Source organism: Apus apus, chromosome 4 (genome assembly GCF_020740795.1).
Source record: "Apus apus isolate bApuApu2 chromosome 4, bApuApu2.pri.cur, whole genome shotgun sequence".
NCBI classification, from domain to species: Eukaryota; Metazoa; Chordata; class Aves; order Apodiformes; family Apodidae; genus Apus; species Apus apus.
The window spans coordinates 34113764-34131055 of NC_067285.1; the positions used below are offsets into that span (position 1 = coordinate 34113764).

Below are 17292 nucleotides of genomic sequence, written 5' to 3' on the forward strand. Positions count from 1 at the left end.
CCCAGGTGCCAGCTCACCCATCCCTACCCGAGCCCCTTCTGACCCCAAAGCCTGGGTGATCTCCCTAGAGGACAACGAGGAAAAAGCAAACCAAAACCAAGTCCAGGGATGGTGATGGGGACACTGAGAAGGCTCCAGAGGGGTTGGTGTCCCCCCCCACCCCCAAGCCTCCCTGCCACATCCTGGAGGAATGCACAGGCATGCTCCAAGAAAAATGCTGGCAGGGCTCGTGCTGGGAACGCTGCCCATGACCCCGCATTCCACCTCGCACATCCTGCTCTTTGGTGGAGCCCTCTTTGGGATCTCACCTCCCCTGCCAACGTCTGGAATTCAGCATCACACAACAGGGCAGGTGGAACACTAGTAGCCCCTGCCAGCACAGCCCTCAGGGAGCAGCTCTCCACACACCCCTGAGCCATCACTTCAAGCCCAGCACCTCCAGAGAACATCACCCAAAACCACCACCAGGTCCCACACAACCCCACCCCAGAAACCAGGGGGGGTCAGTGCCCTGGTGACCTCCACCTTGTATGCTTTCTGAAGCAATCTCAGTGCACAAATAACCAGAAAAAAAGAGGTCAAGTCTGCTCAGGCCAGGCTAAGAGAAGCCTTGAAAAGGACCAAGCACCTCGGTGCTCACCCAGGGACATAATCCCTGAGGAGCAGGAACCCTTGAGGTGGCTCATGCCCAGCACCAGCCTGGAGAGATGTTGTGTTGGATGCTGAGCAGCATCCAGCAGAGGAAACCTGTTGCCAGCCGTTTTGCCCATGAAGATCAACCCCAAATATCACAGGACTGAGGGGAAAAAACCCACAACCACAAACCAAACCAAACCCACATGCTGGGATCCTGCTGCTTAACCTGTTTCTTCTGGGCATCTCACTAGCAGTCAGGTCACACCACGAGGCTTTTCTTTACACCAAAGAGAGCAATGAGCTCTTCCTCCTCCCCTCTTCCCCCAGCAAGAGCTGTGATTCTCAACTCCAAGCACTGCAGGAAAGCAGTAAATATTCCCAGCCCTGTGCTAACATCTCCAGAGCTGGCAAGGCAGAGAGGAGCCCACTGCCTTCATCACCCTTGGCAAGGATGCTGTGGGAACATCTCCAGTGCTGCCTGGAGAGGATCAGAGAATCCAGAGGTGGAAGGAGAAGGAGCAAAACGAAAAAAAAAACCAACAAAAATCAAGCAGATGCATCAGGGAAAACAAGAGGACTGAGCTGCTTCCTGAGCAAAAATCAGTGAAGGGGGAAAAACAACAAACCACAACAACCAACCCAAAGCAACACGCCAGGTCAGTCGTTTAAAATCCATTTAGGAAAATTGACTTTCCTTTCCCATTTAACACAGCACTAAGGGAGAACGGCAGGACATTTGTCATAATCCATTCACTGCTCTTTTGGAAACAATGAATTCAAACGCCAGGCTAATTTCTCTCTCTCTCTCTCTCTGGCTGGTCCTTCCCCACCTCTCCCCTGCTGGCCATCTCCTCCCCCAGCTCATTTGCAGACCTGTCATTTTCCCAGTGCCCCACCAGGAATACGGTCCCACATTTCTCCCCAGCCCCACATCCAACCACTGGTCCTGCTCCCCTCTGCAGCTCAGCAACCTCCCACCTGCACCACAGCAGCAAGTATCACTTTTTCTTCTCCTTTCATTTACTGCTCACTTTTGCATCCACCGAGTTGCTGTTTTGTTGGCTGTTTTTTTAAAAAAATAAAACAACACACAACATCTCGTTGCCACAAACCTAAATTCCCTGGCCAAGGGGGCTGGGCAGGAGACAATCCAACTGGCAACAGAGGCAGCCAACAAAACTTGACTCACGGGCTGGTGTGAAAGCCTCTTGGAAATGCTCCTTTCTCCACATCCCTGCAACAAGCAGCCTGCAGAGTTGGGACCCAAGCTGGGGAAAAGGGCATGGGAAGCACGTGCTGCAGAGCATCCTCCACAAAACACTGCTGGAGAAGCCTCAGGAAACCACTGGTGGTGTGATGTTTGGGAGGGTGGACTTGTTCTCCTCCCATCCTGGGAGAGGGGTGGCTCCTGGGTTTTGTTTTACAGCTCGAAGGGCAAGGAGGTTCGGTCACTATCAGGAATGTCAATACTTGAAGGCCGTGAGGATCCCAAGGATGCTTGGCAGAGGGAAGCCCCTGCTCTGCAAGCCCTGCCCCAGCCTCCTCCAGGTACCAGGGCAGCAGCAGAGATAACTGCTCTGAGACACATCATCCCTGAAGCCCCCTGTGAAGTTTTACTTCTGTTCCAGCTGCCTTCCCCCTCCTACCCTCCTCCCTCTTCCATTCTTCCTATTTCATTGCTTCTCCCCCCAGCCAGGTGTAACACCCCAGGATGCAGGTGAGGAGTCCTGCAGCCTGCCTGGCACCATAAAGCTTGACCTTATGGTCCACCAAAGACCCAAGGTCTCCAAAGAAGCCCATTTTCAGAAGGACATTCCCCTCTGGAGCTTGCCTCCAGCAAGGTGACACCCCAAAGCACACGTCCCCTGAGCTGAAAGCACAAGACAGGAGAGCCCCCCCCCCCCAACCCTCCAGCAGCCAACTCCAAAGACACGTTTTCTCCCACCCCAGCGCCACTTTGGTGACAGGAAAGGAGACTTTAGATCATCTCAGAGGATCTGGGAGGGGGATGAATCACCCCTCGTCCCCAACAGGGATGAGAATCGCGGATTTGTGACTCACCCACCATCGTCTGCAGTGGGATGGGTGATGTTCTGGGCTGTGGTGGCAGCTCAGTTCCCCTGCACAAAGATCAGGGCTGAAACCCTGCCAGCAGAACCAAAAAGCCCACCAACCAACCCCATCGTGGGTCACCATCCAGGCCCCTCTCCCCCCAACAGGAGGTTCTGCCCAAACCCGTGCTCGGAGCCGAGCTCAACGCTTTGGGTTTCTTCTCCAAGGGGACACAACAAGTTTGGGGATGAGGGTGGTGGAACAGGATGATCTCCCCAAGACCTGTTGGTGGTGGCCATAAAAACCTGCTCGGTTTAAGGTATAAACCCCCAAAACCCCAGACCTTTAAACCTAGGAGCATCCTGGCTGCTGAGAAAGTTTCCAATCCTGCAAACTCACAACAGCTGAGAGATGCTTTTATTTCTGGCCAAGAGGGATCTGGGGCCAAAAAAAAGCAGCTCCAACAGGAGATGGGGGGAAAAAGATGATGGGTTTGTCATGGCAGACTCTTAACCTGGGCTGTGCCACAGAGCCCCAAAACCTCCACGGGTCCCCCAGGCTCCTGCCTGCTCAGAGAGAGGAGCAGAGCAAGGGGGAGGCTGGTTTCTCCATCCAGAAATGGCAGGCAGGAGTTTTTCCACCCAGAAAAGGAAAAGAGAAAGGCAAAGAAAGGTATTTGCAGCTGGCCAGGGTGTTTGGCTCCAGCACCATCCGGCTGCTGGTATTTAAATGTGCTGGGGAAGAATGAAGGCAGAGGAACAAGGGGGACTTTGGATGAAAAAACGGGCGGGGAACCATGCTGGGCACACTTACCACAAGCCATCAACCCAGCCTTTCAACCCTGCTCCCCATGTCCCAGCCACCCGCTGCATGGGAAACCTCTTGCTCTGCTCACATTTGTGGGGTGGGGGGGAGCCCCAAAATTCACCTCCAGTCAGTGCAGAGGGGGGGGGGAAACACACCCACTGGTGCCTGGAGGATGAGGGACTGCTGCTCCCAGCTGCCCTGACCACCCAGCAGCAACTGCAAAACGCAGGGCAGAGAAGCATTTTGCCAGTGGTGCAACATCCTCACCTCCATGGGGTCCTTCTCCCTGGGACAGGGGGACAAGTGGCTCCAGCACAGCCAGGATGAGGTGCTCTCAGCACCAGGATTAAAAGAGTAGAGGGTGGAGAGCTTAGGGCAAGGTTTTTGGTCTGCTCCAAAGGGATAAGGACATGGATAAGGACAACCCCAGGTTGCAGGCAGCCACTGGGATCTTCAGAGGGTTTGAATACCAGGGCTGACCTTGTCAGCAGGCAGGTGCTTGCAAGGAGCTGGCCATAAGCATCACACTTGGGAACAGCTGCTTTAGCCCACATGTGCCCAGAGGCCACTTCTGCTTGGTCCAGCACTGCTCTGATCCCACCTGAAGGTGACAACTCGGCCCACAGACTGCAGGAGCAACACGTGAAAGAGAAACACTTCCAGCATGTGAAGGCAGGGAAGGAGCCCTGAGCAGCCAGGACTTCCAGCACTGCAATCAAACGAGCAATACAACTCCCAGCAGCAGCAAACTAATAAATATTTGAGAGTGTGCTACACTGACTGTAATCATCATCTCCCTGGCAGACGTCTACAGGGGGTTCCCATCTGCCAGCTTCCCTCCTTCCCACTGGAGGTGGGTGCCTTGCTTCCCAGCTCCCTTTTGGGGATTTGTTTTTTGGAAGTCCTAGGCTGTCACCATCCCACGGGTCTCACGCTATTTGGGGCACGTGGTTGGGTGCAGTGGGACAAGGGGGGGAGGGGAGGAGGGGGCTGCTCCAGGCTTGACTCGTGGGACCAAACCCTGAAGCCCCAAGGACCAGAAAGATGGCAAAGGGAGGAGGGGAACAGGCACTGAATTCCTTCCTCTCCAGCCTCTTCTCCCCCATCCCTCATGGCACATTTTAATCTGCTGGGGCTGAGCTGGATTATCCACAGCATCTGTTCCCCCAGGGGGTGAGGGGGGGGGGGGGGTGACTTGCAGATGTTTGCAGCCAGTGTTTGCAACTTGGTTGGAGACCAAGGACCCAAACCAACACCACCAGCCTGCACAGGGGGCAGCACTGGAGCTGGGGTCAAGCCTTAACCCCCCAAACCACAGGCCAGAAGGGATGCCAAGCCCAGAAATCAACTCCCCTTGCAGCTACGGCCCAGCAAACCTCCCCAGGAAAGCGTTAAAATCCTCTCTCCTGCAATTGTTATCCCTCCAAATATTTGGAAGATTACAGGAGCATTAGCAGCAGCCAAACCCAGTGCCCATCACCCACTCCACGCATCCCTTCATCCCCAGTGATGCACCGGGACAGGCAGGAACGAGATGGAAGGATTAAACCAGGATGCCTGAGTTTCTCTGGTTGGGTTTCTCCAGTTAAATCCCAGTGGTGGTGGGTACTTAACCCCTTCTGCCTCCATCTCCCACCCCCCTGAGGCTGAGCACTATTGCATGCAAAGGCTTGAGAGGAAACAGTTAAAGCCATTCCTGCCTGCAGGATGGGGAGAAATCCTCCTGGAGAAATAGGAAAAAATAATAAGAGCCAACATGACAGCTTATCTCCAGCACTGGGAGGAGGAGGAGGAGAGCTGCAATCCCCCAGCAGGGAGGGGGACAGCTCTGACTCCAAAGACAGAGCAGGCAGGGATGTTCTCTGGCCACCAGCTTGGCTGGAGGAGGTGGCTGAAAAGCTGGAGTCCCCCTACTCTGACCTCCCCCTCCCCATAATTGCCTCCAGGGAAATGTATGAACAGGCTCATTTAGGGATTAGCACTGTTGCCATTTCAGAGCCTTGTCCGTGGCTCAATCCCCTGCCAGAACAAGGACACACACCCCTGCTGCAATTCCCAGAGGGACACAAAAGCATCCCCACCCCAAGCAAGGGTCAGCACATGGGATACAGTCCTCATCCCATCATGTTTCAGCCCACCCTAGAGGCTCAGGAGGAGCTGGCATCACCAACCCAGGCCTGCCCTGTTCCCAAGGGCTTCCCACCACTGTGCCCCTCCTAGGACAATTTGGGGGGCAGCAGTAAAACACAGCCAAGCTTTTCATCCTAAAAGCACGCTGAGCATCCTCTCCTCCCCAAAAACTTGACCCTCTCCTCCCCAGTAACTTCACCCTCTCCTCAACCAATAACTTCACCCTCTCCTCAACCAATAACTTCACCCTCTCCTCAACCAATAACTTCACCCTCTGTCCCAAAAATTTCACCCTCTCCTCCTCAAAAACTTCACCCTCTGAGGTGCTGACAGCTCGTGGCACCTTCAAAGGCTCCATGCAAAGCCACGGCCCACCACCCTTTCTCCAGAGACATGTCCCAGAGGAGACAAAGCAGGGAGAAAGAAACACCACTCAAGCTAAAACGGAGTCACCAAGGATGGGTTTGGAAGATCTGAAGATCCAAGCAGAGCTTCCCCCCCCAGCTCTCTCCCTCCTGCTTCCTTGCACAGAGGCCACAAAATCCCTTCCCTTCAAAACCCTCTGAATTGTTTCAAGCAGGTGGAGATGCAAGCTGGGAAGTGCTGACAGAAGTGAGATGCTGGGGATGGCGGAGGCCCTGGGCACTGCCATCCCAAGGGCTGCCATCACCTCAGAGCCCTTGCTCCAGGTTGCTGATGTAACCCCTGGTCTCATTAACTCAGCACAGCACTCGTTAACATCTCCCTCTGTGGGAAGACCAAAAGGATGGGATGAGACGGACCCGAATTGCCCACAGAACCTGCCCCAGGAGACCAAGAAAACTGAGCATGGGGAAGGAGAAACACCAGGACCCAGCATCTCCCCTCCAGCTGAAATCAAGGCTGGGTTTGGAGGGCAAAAAAGCCACCAGGGATGTCCAGCCATCGATGTGCTGCTCGTAGGGTGCCCATCCCTGTGGCATCTGATGCCCCCCCTCGAGCACTGGCCACGGTAGCTCAGCAAAAGCTGGACCCACAAGAACACAGCAGTCAGCACGTTGCATTGCTCAACCCTCCTCCCCACCAGCAGCGTGCTGGGGTCTGCAGAAAGGGGTTGCTCCACCTTGGGCTTGTGCACGTCTAGAGCCTTCCTCCCCACCCCAGCCCCAAAAAGCAGAACCTGCCCTGCCCACCAGCCAGGAAAGCACCTCCAAGTCTGGCTACACGGGCTGAGTTTGGGGAAAACCCTCCTGGAGGGAGCAGCAGGACTCACAGGCAGCACAGCCAGACAGGGTAAATCCAGCCCCATCCCTCCACTCCATCACCTCCAGCTGCCCACCCAGCCTGGGACAGGGGACACCAGGGACAGACAGACACCAGGGTGGCATGTCACAGGGGTATCCCTGCTGGGTTAGCAGATCCCCCCCATCCCCAAGGCAAGCCAAAGTTGTAATTAGAGCATTCCTTCCCAGCATGGGTAATAAGGGGGTGTGCTCAGCCAGCCCTAATTACACCCCTGGAAAAAAAAAAAAAACCAAACCCAAGCAGATTCTTCTCCCAGCCAAATGAAAAGCCTGCAGCCAGCCTCTTCAGAACTGGCTGGGGAGGGAGAAAAAAAAAAAAAATCAACCAAAAAGCCAAGTCTGTGCTGAGAAAAAGGTGGGAAGAAGGAGCCAGGCAGCACCAAGGGCTGCTTTTTTTTTTTTTGGCATGCAAAGGCCTTATCGATCAAAACACACTTCACCTGACCCAAGACCAAAAATGAGAATAAATCATCTCCTTGTGCTAAATCCCCAGGGTCAGGATTTGCAAAGCAGCCCGAGAGGAGAACTAAAAGCAGGGTAGCCTGGCATGGAGCATCCCACCCACCACAGCGTCCCCCAGGAGCATCCCCACGGCAGCCAAGAGGGTCTGACCCAAATCCCAACCCCTGCCATTCCCAAAGGGCTCAACCACCAAACTTCCCTTCCTGGGAGCTGGGAGAAGAGAGATTTCTCTTGTTGATGATACATTCCACTGGGGTATTTCTGGAGCCACTACTCTTTTGGTTTCTCTGGATGATGATGATGATAATCAAAGGTGAAGCCTCCTGAGAAGTGTCAACAGCTGAGCTCCCCTTATGGTACAAACCTCTTCATTTTTCATTCTACAGGTTTACAACACCACGCAGGCAGATGGGAGGAAATTGCTCCTCCTTGCTCCTGGTTTTACCAGAGAGGAGCCTCACGAAACCCCACAAATACCCATGGAAAGGGGAAGGAGTTAAAAAAAGGAGAGAGAGAAAAAAGAAAGCAGAAGCAAAACATAAAAAGGAAGAGGAATCACGTAGCAAATCCCTGTTCCACTCTATTGTGCTCTCTTCTTTTGTGCTGTTTTATGCATTTCCTTCAGGGAAGCAGTTATGTTTGAAAACTATCTCCAAATTTCATCTCTCACTGGTTCTTGTTATGGGCACAGACACTTTTTTTTTCTCTTTCCTCCGTGCTATTTTCATTTCATTGTCACCCTCCTCTTGGATGGTTTGTTCTGTTTACTGAGCTACAGCAGGATTTTTTTTCAGGGATATCATCATTAGATGAACTTTTATTTATTTGCTTTGGCTCATGCAAGGAAAAAAAAACCCATCAGTGGATAATGCCCTAATATGCTGTTTATTCACATGTATGGCCTGTACTATGTTTCTGTTGTGAAAAGCATAATAACTACAACAAGGAAAGAGAGAAGGGAAAAGAAAACAAGGAACAAACAGGGAGGGAGACTTGTTGCCCTGCTTAATGCCAGAAAGTCCAAGGAATTGCTAATTATCCTTCAAACTGCAGTAAAAGAAGGGTGAGGTGCAATCTCTCCCTGGAAAGAGAGGAAAGAAAAGGATGCAAAAAAACCCCAAAACCAACACCAAAAGGGGGTTGAAGGGAGCAAGTTTTAAAACACCAACTTCATGAGAGGGAGAGCTGCTGGTTTTGCAGACAGAAAGCAATTTCCCCCTCACCCAAATGACATCCATATTTAAATATGTAAATTCCCCAGCATTCCCCACCCGGAGTGCACTTTCCAAGAGGCTGTTTTTGCAACAGGTTTGGGTGGGTTTTCCTCCCCGTCCCTCCTCCCCCTCCAACGTGTAAATCTGGAGGCGACTGCCTTGGATTTGGGCACAAGAAGTAACTTTCAAGTGGCAGCAAGTGAGGCTGGAAACCAGCCCCTGGGGAAGAGGAGGATGGGCTGCTGCCCACCCAGCATCCCAGCTCCAAGCATCCCTCCCCTGGCCACACACACATCCCGCAGGTTAGAGAGGAGCAGGCTGCACCCTCTGAGCATCCAGATGCCAAACGTGGAAGGGGGGGAAGTGGCTCGCAAGGTTTGACACTCCTGGGTGGCATTTGTGTGCCAAAAGCCAGGGAAGAAGGAAGGCTACACGTGGCCCTGAGGCAGGGGAGCAAGAAGCTGAACGCAGCTGGCTGCAAAGCAGGGAAAAGCAGTGGGAAAAGAAAAAAAAAACCAGAAAGAAAGAAGGGAGAGCTTATGGCTTTTCCCCCCCATCGTTTTTGTCTTTTCCTCACCCACTCCCCTCCTCCCCAGCAGCTCCACAAGCCCTGGGAAGGCAAAGCTGGCTGGAAGGATGCTCCCCGCCGCCTCCAGCCAGCCTCTCCGCAGGCCCCTCACCAGACGCTGCCCTACTTTCCCTGATGCTTTTCCCCCCCCCCCCCCACTCTTTTCCCACAGCTTGCTTGGCAGCAGGCGTGGGCTGGGAGCAGCACCCTGGTACCTGCAGCACCCTGCTCCCTGCAGCACCCACTCCGCAGTGCGTGCTCCAGGCCCCACCAGAAGCTGCTGGCTCAAGACCCGGCGCACCAAGGCGGCATTCGAACTCAACCGAGGGAGGGGCTCAGGGCTGTGCAGGTTGGACACCATTTTCATCACTGCATCATTTGCAAATCACACACCACACCATCCAATAAAAGGTCCATTCCATGCCCCAAATTCCCCATTTATTCCTCTGGGGAAGGAACATCACAGGAGCTGCTGATTAAGGCGCCTTTATTAAACAGCCTTTAAAGTCGCCCTTAATCTTTCAGATTTGTTGCTACGACCAGAAAAAACACCAACCATCCCCCTCAAAAAAAAAAAAACAAACAACAACTAAAAAACCCAAAACCCAACCACCACAAACACAGACTGGAAATATTTTGCTTCTCATTGTCCTTTCTCTGCCCTTTTCTTCCCTTCTCATTTTACTGCGACAGTCCGAGACGCATGAGGAAAAAGAGGAAGGCGAGAACGGGGACAGAAAAAGAGTCAAGAAAAAAGGATGAAATAATCCCTCCTGATGTTGAACATCAAATGTTAAGCCTCTTCTCTCCCCTCTCTTTCAGCACTATCCCTATTAAAGAATAAAAATACAAACAACCGGCCAGACTAGCTTGGGAGGAGAAGGCTTCCCCATCGCTCGCCTCCGTTCTACTCTAATCCCTGCAGCCAAGAGCAGGTATCCAAGACCAGAGCTTGGACTTCCCATCACAGCCCATGGAGAGGTCTCCAGACAGTTGCAAAAGGATTTCAGAAATTACCTTGACAAGTTCTATTCTTTTGCCTCTAAACCCCCAAGCCAGCTGGGCTCCTAGCACTTCCCATCTGCTTTTACAGAGAGAGGAAAAACTGAGACTTGATTAAAGCCAAGAGGGTTTGGGGGTATTTTTCTGGCACGTCCTCATTTTTGGTGCCTGCCTTCGCCTGGCATTGCTGCCTCCCTGTCCACATGGATTGAGGAAACACCTTATCCTCCAGCAGAAGGAAAGTCCTACAAAAAACAAAGCCTTTTCCCTCCCACTCCTGGTCCCATCGACGGTGTGAAGGTGGGAAGACTTTGGGAGCTTCCTGATGTTGTTTGGCATCCTCCTCCCCTCCCTGGCACTGAAATACTGTAGGACCCCAAGCTGGGGCAGCCAGTTTCTTCCTTTCTCACCCCCAGGAATTTCCACCTTTTCTTCTCTGGCTACAGCCTGTGTTCCAGCAGCCCCAAGTTTCTCTTTCCTCCCTTTGTCCTCTGGCACGTGTGCTCCAGCTCTGCCCCATGGACCAAGCCCTACTCCCAGGTGGGCTAGCCTCCTCACAAGCATCCTCTCCTGGACCTGCTGGAGCAAGCCCAGAAGAGGACAATGAAGATGATCCAAGGGCTGGAGCAGCTCTGCTATGGAAGCAGGCTGAGAGAACTGGGCTTGTTCAGCCTGGAGAAGAGAAGGCTCTGAGGAGACCTTAAAGCACCTTCCAGGACCTGAAGGGGCTCCAGGAAAGCTGGGGAGGGGCTTGGGACAAGGGCAGGGAGGGATGGGATGAAGTAGGACAGTTTTAAACTGAAAGGGGGAAGGATTTAGGTTAGATTAGGAAGAAATTCTTCACCATGATGGTGATGACACACGTGAACAGGTTGCCAAAGGGAAGTTGTGGCTGCCCCATCCCTGGCAGTGTTGAAGGGCAGGTTGGATGGGGCTTGGAGCAACCTGGGCTGGTGGGAGGTGTCCCTGTCCATGGCAGGGGGGTTGGAACCAGCTAATTTTTCAGGTTCCTTCCAACCCAAACCAGTGTGATTCTCAGTGCAGGTACTGCTCAGCACCAGAGGTACCAGGGATGGCAGTGCCCTGGCTTTCAGGGTCCGTGCCACCCCACACGGCAGCATCCCCACTGATGCTGCAACCCGTACGGACCTACAGAAAGTGACACACCAACACACAAGCCATGCTCCTTCCCACACCTTCCCCTCCCTCCCTTCTCACCTGGTCCCACTGGATGCCAAGAGATGGATCAAAGCTGCCCTCAACAGTTCTGCTTGCTAGCAAGGCACAACAGCCCCAAATGAAATCAAGCTCGGGACCCTGAATCCAGAGGCTTCAGGGCAACAAGACACGCTGAGCCAGGCTGGCAGTGACATGGTGCTTGCAGGGCTTAGAGGCACCTCTGAGGGATATGCCACAAGAGAGAGGGGACCAGAGGTGATCCAGAAAGGTCTCCAGGGGCAGAGGATCACACCCACTGAGCATCAAGTGAGCGAAGCACGGAAACAGGAGGAAACCAGCCCCCTGCCCCCCAGCCTGGTCCTCTTCTCCTCTCTGATCCCCCAGTGGCTGCATTTTCATAAGTGATTTGCACTAATTGCTTTAAATATGGCTGTGCTGTGGGTAATCAGAGTCATTAGGTAACCTCTGCTCCAGGAGGGCAAGCAGAGCCCCCTGGCCAGGGCCATGGGCCAGCCTGCCCCCCCGAGCAGGCCATGCTCCTGCAAGCCCCAGCGTGCCACAGGGATGGACCTGGGCTCCAATTTGCTCCTCCCTGGAGCCCAATCAGTAAATGGCCTCTCTCCTGCAGGGATGGAGCCTGATGATGCCTGGCTGCCCCCTGCCCCGGCTGCTCCTGCTGCCTGCCAGCTGCTGGCCATGCCATGGCATCACCAGTTGGCCACCACGGTGGCCACCGGGGCTGGCGGTGACCAGGTTGGGTTCAAACCAACCCTAGACAGTGATCCCAAAAAACCCCCAAGTCCCCTCCCAGAATGGTATTTTCTGAATGCAGAAAATAGGTAATGCCCCATCCCCATCCTGGGGCAGGGTGGCAGGAGGTTAGAGCCAGCTGTCACCACCCAGGGGACACCAGCCTTCAAGGCTAAATACCAGCCCCCCCCTCCCCATCAGCCAGGATCTGCTTCCCAGCATCCCCAATGATGCCTTGAATCTGTGGCCACGGGTCTTAGCTTCTTGAAGCCCCCCCAGCACCCTGCACTGAGCCTCCAAAATTAACCCTGTCCTAAACTGGGGCATGTGCCCACCACCACGAGGCACGAGCCAGGCAGCTCGTCTTCAGGAGAGGTTTAATCTGGGGCTTGCAATGTCCACACTCACCAAGGAGATGGCAAGTGGGGTTGGGGATCCTCCAGCACCTTCCCACAGGTTTCTCCCACCTCCTAGATAGACAAGTTTCCCTAGAAGAACACCGAGCTTGTCTGGCTCAGCCACCTGGTGCCTACAGGTGCCTCTGACCAGGTGCTCTCAGTGCAGCAATCATAAAATGCAGGGATAGAGCTCTTCTGGTTGAATTTCAAGCCAGGTTTAGCCTCAAATCTAGTGCTAAGTAAGAGATAGAACCTCCTAAGGACAGTGCTGCTCACAGCCCAGCTCAGAGGGGGAATATTTAGGTGTGCTCCATCTAGTGCAGGAATTCTACTGGGCTCTCACAAGCACAGCTCAGCCTGCAAAAAAAAAAAAAAATCATAAAAAGAAAAAAGCTACATCAAAACCCAAGCAACTCTCTCCCCCAAGGAGTCAGGGCTGCTTTTGCCACCTGGAAAGGTGCAGGAGCTGCCTCCTGCACTGCTCCAAATCCAAGCTGGGAGGTGTAAAGGAACTGCTGGGCTTCCAGGAAAAGGCACTGCAGCACAGCTCTGCCTGTCCACAGGGACCCATTACACCAACAGTGTGTCCATTCAGCCTGATATATAAATTACTAATGTAAATTAATGGATAATTGAAGCCCTTTAGTCCTAAATATTTAAATTATTTAACAGGCAATTAAGAAGGAAGGAGAAAGACAAGAGGAGAAGGGGCCTTCACCCCGACAAGGCAGGGAAAGAAAATGCTATAAATGAAGTGAGAGGAGAGCAGAAAGAGCAGGACACACGTTTCAGAGGGAAGCTGCCAGTTTTGTTTCATTCCCCTGCCTGGTGGAGCCCAGTGGGTGTTCCAGGGGCTGCCCCAGATGCAGGGGGGCAGGCAGGGGAACATGGGCTGAACCAGCCCACGGAGCAGCAGGCCTGGTTCTCCTCCAGGGCTTTTCCAGGAGAGGAAAACTCCCTGGCTGCATCTGGAACAGCTCTTGGTTGTGGCAATTGCTGGGACTTCCTGACGTGCCAGAACACACAACGCTTTGGGATAACAAGGCTTTTTTTGTCCTCCCTGCCACTAAGCTGACAGCATTCCCTTTTATTATATTGTTCCTAACCCCTTTCTGAAGGTGTTTGGGGTTTTTTTTTTCCCTTTTTTTAACCCTTGCATTCACCTGATCAAGTACAAACACCTTTGATCTAAGTGCCTGATTGTTTTTATTTCTTCTACAAGTGCTCTAGGTGGCTATTTTGCTCTCTCCACATCCCCCCCACTCCTTTCCAAACATCCTCAGCAAGACAGAGTGCTGGCACAAGAGGATATATCCATCTATATATATATATATTTAACACCCATCTAGATGCTGGATATCATCACTGCAATGAGTTGCCCATCCTCAGATGTACAAAACAAGCCTCCTAAATAGCACAGCCCACAGCAAGGAGCAGGTAAAGACTGAGAAACACGGTGTTTCCTCCTCCTGTCTCCATCCCCAAACCAGTCAGGGATATTCCCACTGCTCCCCAGAGGGCTGCAGGAGGTCGTGAGGAAAAAATGATCAGTGGCCCATTGAGAAAAGACATCATGTGGGGGGGAAAAACAAAACAACCAACAACCATTCTAACAAAGGCAGCGTGTGAGTTTGTGCCTGCCTGGGGATGACACAGAGGGCAGGGAGAGGGACTGAGACAATAGTGAATAGACTTCAGATTATATCCTGAACTCGCAGCCCCATGGGAACAGGGTTATAAAAACCCTCTTCTTTATTTTGTTTGTAGTCCAAAACAAACAAGTACATGAAAAGCTGAACGCCGAGAAGCCAGACAGGAAGTGAGTAACATCTGGGAAACAGCTGGCCCCAGCAGACCTGCAATCCCAGCCACCAGCACAGCTCCAGGTACCTGTTCCCACAGCTCCAAACCAGCACAAGGACCCCAACAACCCTTCCCCTGCCCCCAGAGGACCCTTCTTGGGGAAAAACCTGCACATCTCTCAGCTTCTCTCATTTGCCGAGCCAGGCAGCTCCTGAGCTTCCTGTCCCTCTCTGTGCTGGGTGATATGAGTAAACCCTTGTGCTACTCCCACATGGGTGCCTCAGTGATGCATGGGCATCTCATCCCCTGGCAAGGGCCACCGTGGGCATCTCATCCCCTGGCAAGGGCCACCACGAGCAACTCCTTCACCATGGGCAGGGGCATGTCACCACTCAACAGGACACCCCAGTGCAGGACCTGGGAGCACTGCAGGACACCCCAAGCATTGCAAGACACCCTGGCACTGCAGGATGGCCAGGAGGCACCAAGGCACACCTTCCCAGCCCCAAGAGATGCCCACATCCAAGGGAAAGGAGGTTCTGCTCTCTCTCTCTCCCTCTCTCCAGCCACTCCTTGCACAGGATGAGCTCCTCACAGCTCACCAGGCAAAACCAAAGCAAACCTTGGCTCCCCAGCCCCCCTAAAAAAACATCTCTGCATTTCCTACGCAGGCAGAGATGTACTTTCCAATTGCTCTGGCAGAGCCCAGGATTAACATCTCAGGTTTTCCAGCAGGGAGGATTCAAGCCAGCCTGGAGCAGGACCGTGCTGGTGAGGAAGAAGCGTGGCATCTGGCACCCACTGCTCACTTCTCCTCGTGTCCCTGTGGGCAGAGAGGCAGGCAGGGCTGCTGAGGGCCACCTGCCACCGTGCTTGTGGCTTGGGTGTCCCACCAGAGCAGGAAGGCCAGTGGTTTGGGAAGGGAAACAACCAAGGCACTTTGAAGGAACCAATTACCCAGCAGGCTGGCAGGGTAACCCTTCTTGCAGCACAGGGCACAACTCCCAGACCCTAAGCACCCAGCACCCTGAGCTGCTGCCCGGGGGCTGCAAAAGTCCAGACCTGTTTTGTTCCTCGACTTTCGGTCAGCTTCACACCAGCTGATGTCCACCTGTAGCCTTTTTTGTGGGTGTGTGCTATGACTTGTCACCTTCACAAACAGCTACATGAGAAGGCTACAGCAGCAGCAAGCGGCCGCCCAGACGACTCGGAACCCGTCACAAGAGGCCCTGAAGTTGTCCCTGCTGTGTAACACCGCAGCTAAATCTGGCCCAGGGAGCAGGCAGCCCAGCTCCTGAAGATGTCTGAACACACCCTGGCCACGGGGGCAAGGAGGGGGATGCACAGGAACCCACCGGAGCCAGGCAGCCCGTTCCCACCACCCCTCGCACATGTGCTGTTTCCCTGCTTTTCTTGAAAATTCCCAGCCTAAATAAGGCTTTGGGGAGGAAATTAATGAAAAGCAAAGCCGATTACAAAGAACAATACAATGACTCAATCTGCTTCTTTTACCTCAATTGTATAAAGCTTTTACATTTAGGAAGGTTTCTCTCAATACACAATGAAACGCCCTCCAGAGGGAAGCAGTAATGGCCCTGGGGACTTTTGAGCAAGACTGGACAAAACACCCCCAAAACAATCCCTAAGGAAGAGCCAGATGATCTAACAGGTCTTTTGCATGTTTAATTTCTTGCCCTTTTCTTTCTCCTCCTGTTTCAGGCAGGGTTGGTTTTTTTTTTAACTGGTGCTAATTAGATGTTAATGCAAGCACGGCTGCATTTTCAGCACGTTGTGCAACCACGAGAGAAAAATATCAGGGCCCTAAATGACAAAGAGATCACAAGGATGGGCACCCTTATCCTCAGCATGGAAAACAGCTCCCTCCAGAAGAAAAAAATACAGGCCATAAAATATTGATATCCTCTCCACACCAGGAGGGACTGCTTCTCTACCCAACGTCTGACGCTCATGGGTCAGAGAGATGCCTGCTTCAGATCTTCTCCTCCTCCAACCCCACATCCAACATCTTCACCAGGGCACAGGAAGGTTTCTCCAAGGTTGTTTTGTCTGGCTGTAAGGCAGCCAGAGATGGTGGTAAAGACATCCCAAACCAACCTGTGTTTAGGCCAATCACAAAACCAACAAACCCTCCTGGCTGCTTCCTTTGTAGACCATTGCCTAGGAAAAGGCAACAGGACTCTCTCCTCCACCACCACCTCTTCCTCCTCTCCACTGTTTGCTGGGTTGTGCATTTGAATCATCCCTAACACCCGCCTCAGCAAGCTGCAGGGAGCTCAGCTGTTGGCAATAAAATCAATGAGATGGTGCAGAGGCTGGAGTCTTGTGCCCTCACCTGTGGTACCTGCCCCCACCACAGGACAGCCAACCACCACTTGGCATGGCCAAGACCATTGTGACCCCAACTGCACTCAGAGATCACCTGGCTGAGATGCTCCACCACGCTCCACCATGCCCTCCCCTTCACCCAGCTGACCATCATCACAAGAGTTAAGCTAATTTCAAGTACTTTACTGCCTTTGATCACCCTACCTGAAGCTTTACTAGAGAAGCCAAGGCTCTGCAGGCCCTGGCTGGCAGATGCCACCCTGACTCCCAACAGAAAGAGCCTCTGCAGGGTTTGAGCTTCACTTCAGCTCCACCATACCTAGAGGTGGCTCCTTGAGGACCAAGGCACAGGTCGAGAGTGGATGAAGAGCCTCCAATTTGTGGCGAGGGCAATTTACCCCCCTTGTTCACAGGTCTAGGGCCCCTCCACCAGCTCCTGGTGCCCCTACGGGCAGTGACCTCCTGCCAGCCCAACGCGGGGGGGGGGGGACCTTCTGTCTATACCCCAGCAGAGACAGGAACCAAAGCTGCTGCTAAGAGACACATTTATGACCTTCCGAGAGGGAGCCTGCTGACAGCTTAACGAGCTTTTTGTTTTTCAAGCAGTGGTTTTATATTTACGACCTGAAAGGGAAAGATGCAAGGAGGCAGACGATCATGGG

At 53.1% G+C, this 17292-nt stretch overlaps 2 protein-coding genes across 3 annotated transcripts in view; one reads left to right on the forward strand and one right to left on the reverse strand.

Moving 5' to 3' along the window:
* PCBD1 (pterin-4 alpha-carbinolamine dehydratase 1) overlaps positions 1 to 17292 on the forward strand; it is a 468321-nt gene that overhangs the window by 215370 nt on the left and 235659 nt on the right. The gene's annotated exons all lie outside the window — the stretch shown is intronic.
* Positions 1 to 17292, reverse strand: part of UNC5B (unc-5 netrin receptor B) — a 53533-nt gene that overhangs the window by 16931 nt on the left and 19310 nt on the right. The window lies entirely within an intron of this gene.